General features: G+C 42.4%; 1 long non-coding RNA gene across 1 annotated transcript in view; it reads left to right on the forward strand.

Moving 5' to 3' along the window:
* Nucleotides 1-4,724, forward strand: part of LOC109324559 — an 8,633-nt gene extending 3,909 nt beyond the window's left edge. The window contains exons 2-3 of the long non-coding RNA XR_002104959.1: nucleotides 2,208-2,212; nucleotides 4,600-4,724. This is a non-coding gene — a long non-coding RNA (uncharacterized LOC109324559). The remainder of the gene's footprint in view (nucleotides 1-2,207; nucleotides 2,213-4,599) is intronic.
* Nucleotides 4,725-4,940: the final 216 nt, after the last annotated feature.

Consider the following 4,940-nt stretch of genomic DNA (forward strand, 5'->3'; position numbering starts at 1 on the left):
TGTTTGTATGTGTGCAATTGTGTCACACCCTCCTGTCTAACAGCACAATATTGAGATCCTGAGAATTGGCCTGATCCCATAGGGCAACAGATCCAAATAATATTTTAATTTATATGTTGCCAACCAAACATTTTCTTCTGGTGAAAGCCAGTCCCTTGGACAACAGTAGGTTTGTCACATGCCATATTGCTACTATTGCACAAAGTTGTATGGTTCTTAGTCTCTGTGCCTCCAGCCCTTTGGGCATTAATCCATACAACACCTATTAAGTGACAGTTCATATTGATTGTCCTTCAAAATTGACACCCCTCCTCCTATATGCCTTGCACAAAAAGACAGTCTCAAAATACATATGGGTAAAGATTCTTCAGCCCCACATCCCTCTCTTAGGCATGCTGCCAATCCTACCAAATTCCATTTATGCTGAATGCCCCTCTCAGGAAGAATATTTTGTATCATAACCCATATGATATCTGTATATTCTTTTTCAATTTACTATTACTTCTTTCACCACATTTGCCATCTGTTCTTCCATTAAATCCCTAACTATTGTTATGATATCTTTCTTTCTTACCATATTAATCACCTTCTTACAGTCTTTCAAGCACTCTTATCCCACTCCCTCTAGTTTATTTACATAAAGAAATGCTCTATCTTCACACAGTGGGTTGGCATCTCGCATGCCCACAGTTTTTTTCATTATCCCCCATGCATGTCCCATGTTCTTAATATTATTCCTGCCAGGTAACATGAAGTCTTCTCACCACCTCCACTGCATCTTTAGAGAAAACACTTGTAAACTAAGTATACACAAAGCTTTCCAAATCTGGAATTCTCCTTCTTCCCATATATAGTTATGCTTATCCATTTACATTACACATCTCTACCATTTTACAAGCCTTCTGTGTTGTTACTTAATACAGTCAGCTCTCATTCTTCCGTTCTTTGCATCTCCATAGTCTTTGCCACTTTTTAAATTTTTGTTGACAATCAAGGGAGATTCCCTTTCCACTCTCCCCAGGTGCAGCTGGTGAACTCAGACTGGTGGGGTGGGTGGAGCATCCCATGAGAATGGGGAGGGGGGTTGCAGCCAGCCAGGCATGGGCAGGGAAGTTGCAGCCTCCCCACTACCAGCTGGAGTGCCTGGTCAGCTGCAACCTCCCCCCATCCACTCCTGGCCAGCTGCAAACCCCACTCCACTTCTGGCCATCTGCAGACCCTGCCTCTCTGCTCCCATGGGATGCTCCACCCACCTCACCAGTCTGAGTTCACCAGCCATGCCTGCCTCTCCCCAGCCTTTCCACTTCCCCCATCTCCTTTCCACTCTGTCAGTCCCAGTCCACATTATCTCTGATGAGCTTTTCATCAACCTGTCTCCCTCCCCCCTCTCTCTTTTTTTACCTTCTCCTTTCTAAGCTTACTAGAATGTGATTTCTTCTTTTTCCCAATTTGGCTCTTTTCTTCTTTCTCCTGTTCTGTCCTCATTCCTCCTTCTCCTTCCTGTAGCATTCTATCCTCTTTCTCTCTCCTCTGTCTCAAAGTCACTTGTTCCACTTATCTTTCCTTCTTTTCTTTCCTCTGTCACCAGCTGTGCTGCTTTGACTACTGACATTTCATTCTCCCCAGCTCTTCCTTCTTGTGTCATCTCCTCCTGATTCAACATCTTTTTTCTCACTTTCCCTTTCTTGTCTCTGTTGCTCCTCTGTAGTCCTAGTTGTATTTGAGAAGTACCATGGACATTGCCAGAGTAAGTGTCCCTCTTCCCAGGAAATAAAACACTTCGGTATTACTTAGCACTCTAACATCCAGTACCCTTTCCCTTCACATCTGTACAATATTCTGTACCAGAAGTATGGAGCTAGATGTAGAAAGTGTGGGCAGGAAGGACAGAGTTTGGGCTGTCTAAAATACATTGTAAACCCTCAGTGGGCTCTATCTGAATTACTGATGGTAAGTGCACTATCCCACCAGGACTCCTCTCAACTACCTTGTTACCACTTGAGTTCTCCATGATCCTGCCCATATACCATAATTATTGTATATCTTCTCAACACATATAACTTTTGTACATAATTCACCATCACTATGCCCTTGGCACTCCTGGCATCAATTAGGGTGGTAAAACCAAGCCACTACGCAGCCACTATCTTTGATTTTATCTAAAGAGTGGACAAGAAGTTGTGTTACTGATAGCGCTCTACGACAAGGAAAGGTTAATATAGCCCATCTGAATAAGGCATATAGTACTGCTCATTAAGTGCAATCCCCTGCACTACTGACTCGTTTTCAAGTTATGGTAAGCCATGACACTGCTTACACTTTACCCAGAATCCTTCTGTTGTGCCTTTTCTCAGAGCCGTGCATATTATTAGTATGGCCCCATATTCTATGAGAGAAACTTAGGCCCACTTTCCCTGCATCTCATCTGCACATTAAATTTTTGGAGGATCCCAAGACTTACGACAAGAATACCCATTTCCAGCCATGAATGGGGGATAATCAGCATATGGCTCCTTTGTGGTGGGTATCTGGAGTAGAGACACATACTGAGCTGTACTGGGCTGTGGGGTCACCATGGAGGGTGGGGCCACACTAATCACAAATTCCAGGCTAAGAGAGGACATAAAGAGGGATTTTGGGTGAACTGGATGCAGTCATGGCTCACCATAGCTTGAAACACTGTTGAATGTGGTGGGGCCCAGTCTAGTGAGCTATGTGTTAAATCATGGGCTTTTCTGCTTTGGATTAATACCATGAATAGTTTATACTGCATATAAGCAGTGCAAAAGTGTTTCTCAAAATGGTGTTCATGAAACATCTGTGCTAAAACTTGCAGCTGTTTCAAAATAAGGTAGCATGCATCAATTCCAGGTGAGTTAAGTGTATGGGTGTTATATTCAAATTACTATAACCATGTTTAATTTCATAGTTATTGTTTTCAACTATGCTTTTCACTTCCACATGCCCAGGGGGAGCAGGGTCTGACAGTAAGGGAGGAGGGATGGAGCTGCTAAGGGAAAAAGTTGAGGGAAGCAGAGACCAAAGGGCTACCTGATCCTCCATATTTATTTTTCCTGCTATAGTAGTGGGAAGGGGACACATTGAAGGCAAACCTCCAAAAATTAGATTCTATACCTGGAAAATGATCAAAAAATTATAGCATTTCCATATATCTAATTATTCCAGGGTTGTTTAATAATCAGGGTCATCTTCTATTTGAGTAAATATGGTAAAATGTTGCAATTCCTACTTGATTTCAGGCAGTCTCAGCCAGCCTTTATACTACTACTCCATAAAAACACCACTACCCTTAGCATAATTCTTTTCTCTCCCTAAAATGAACACGTTTTATCACTTCCTTTTGGTCTCCTTTGTAAGGAACACTCCCTTCAGAATCTTAATAGTAATAAAATCAACTGAATATAAAAACCTTCAGATGTAGGTTTCCATACCTAATTCTCAACTGAACTAAGTAGTTTTTGAGCGAGAACAAAAGTCGGCTAGCTACCACAGCAATATGCACAAAGGGTTTGCTAACAAAAGGTATATTTAAAAATTACTTAATCTAATTTACATGATTTGATGAAAGAACAACATTCAACATGGAGGTCAGTGCCTTGTAAAAAGAAATTTAAGTTGTATTGAATTATTCATGGAAACTGTTAATGTGTAGAATTAACGTCTATTTCATGTCAAGCACATGATAATCACACATCTTTGACATTTATCCTAACTGTACTTACCATATATATACCACCCAGATGGTGGTGGTGGATGGATCATTTTCAACATGGAAAAATGTGGGCAGTGGAATTCCCCAAGGTTCACTCCTTGGACAAGTACTGTTCAATATCATCACCAGTGACTTGGATGAGGGTGTGGAAAGCATTCTGTCCAAATTAGTGGATGACTTCAACCTATGGGGTAAAGTAAACACACTGGAGGGCAGGGAGTGGATTCAGGCAGATTTGGACAGATTGGGAAAGTGGACAGATCAGAATAGGATGCAGCTGAACAAAGATAAGTACAAAGTGCTGTATATAGGGAGAAAGAATCACCAACACACCTACAGACTGGGAGGTGACTTTCTAAGCAGCACAGCAGCAGACAGGATCTTGGAGTCATAGCTGACTCCAAAATGAACATGAGTCATCAATGTAATGAAGTGATAAGCAAAATCAACCGTGCTCTTTCATGTATTAGAAGGTGCATCATGAACAGGTCTAAGGAGGTGATGCTTCCCCTCTAAGCAGCATTGGTAAGACCGCAGCTGGAGTATTGAGTCCAGTTCTGGGCAACACACTTCAAGAGGGATGTAGATAAATTTGAGAGGGTCCAGTGGAGGGCTACCCATATGGTTAAAGGCCTGCAGGTAAGATCCTATGAAAAGAGATTGGGGGACCTGAATCTCTTCATCCTCAGCAAAAGGAGGCTGAGAGGGGATCTTGTGGCTGTCTACAAATTCATTGGGGGGTGGGGGGCAAGGAGTAGGGGACACTCTGTTTACCAGGTGCCCCTTGGGTTTACTAGGAACAACATTCATAAACTGATGGAGAGCAGATATAGATTAGACATTAGGAAATATTTAATTACAGTGAGGGTTGCCAAAATCTGGAATGGGCTTAGATGGGAGGTAGTGCTCTCACCCATATCGGAGGTCTTTAAGAGGAGACTAGACAAACATCTAGCTGGGGTCATCTGACTCCAGCTCTCTTTCCTGCCCAAGGCAGAGGGTCAGACTTGATGCTCTATGAAACCTATGAATAAACATTTACTTTTCTGTCAAACACTGTACTTCACACAGCCCTAGGGGTTACTGGAGATAGGTTGGCAAGTTTGGCATTTCTTGTCATGGCATGGTCTGGATCCATTCAGTGTGTTTGGACTGTAGGAAGTTTGCTTCTGGTGATGAGGTTAGCAAGGTTCGGTGCTTGTTTGAA

Source organism: Crocodylus porosus, unplaced genomic scaffold, assembly GCF_001723895.1.
Source record: "Crocodylus porosus isolate Cpor-Errol unplaced genomic scaffold, CroPor_comp1, whole genome shotgun sequence".
Lineage (NCBI taxonomy): Eukaryota > Metazoa > Chordata > Crocodylia > Crocodylidae > Crocodylus > Crocodylus porosus.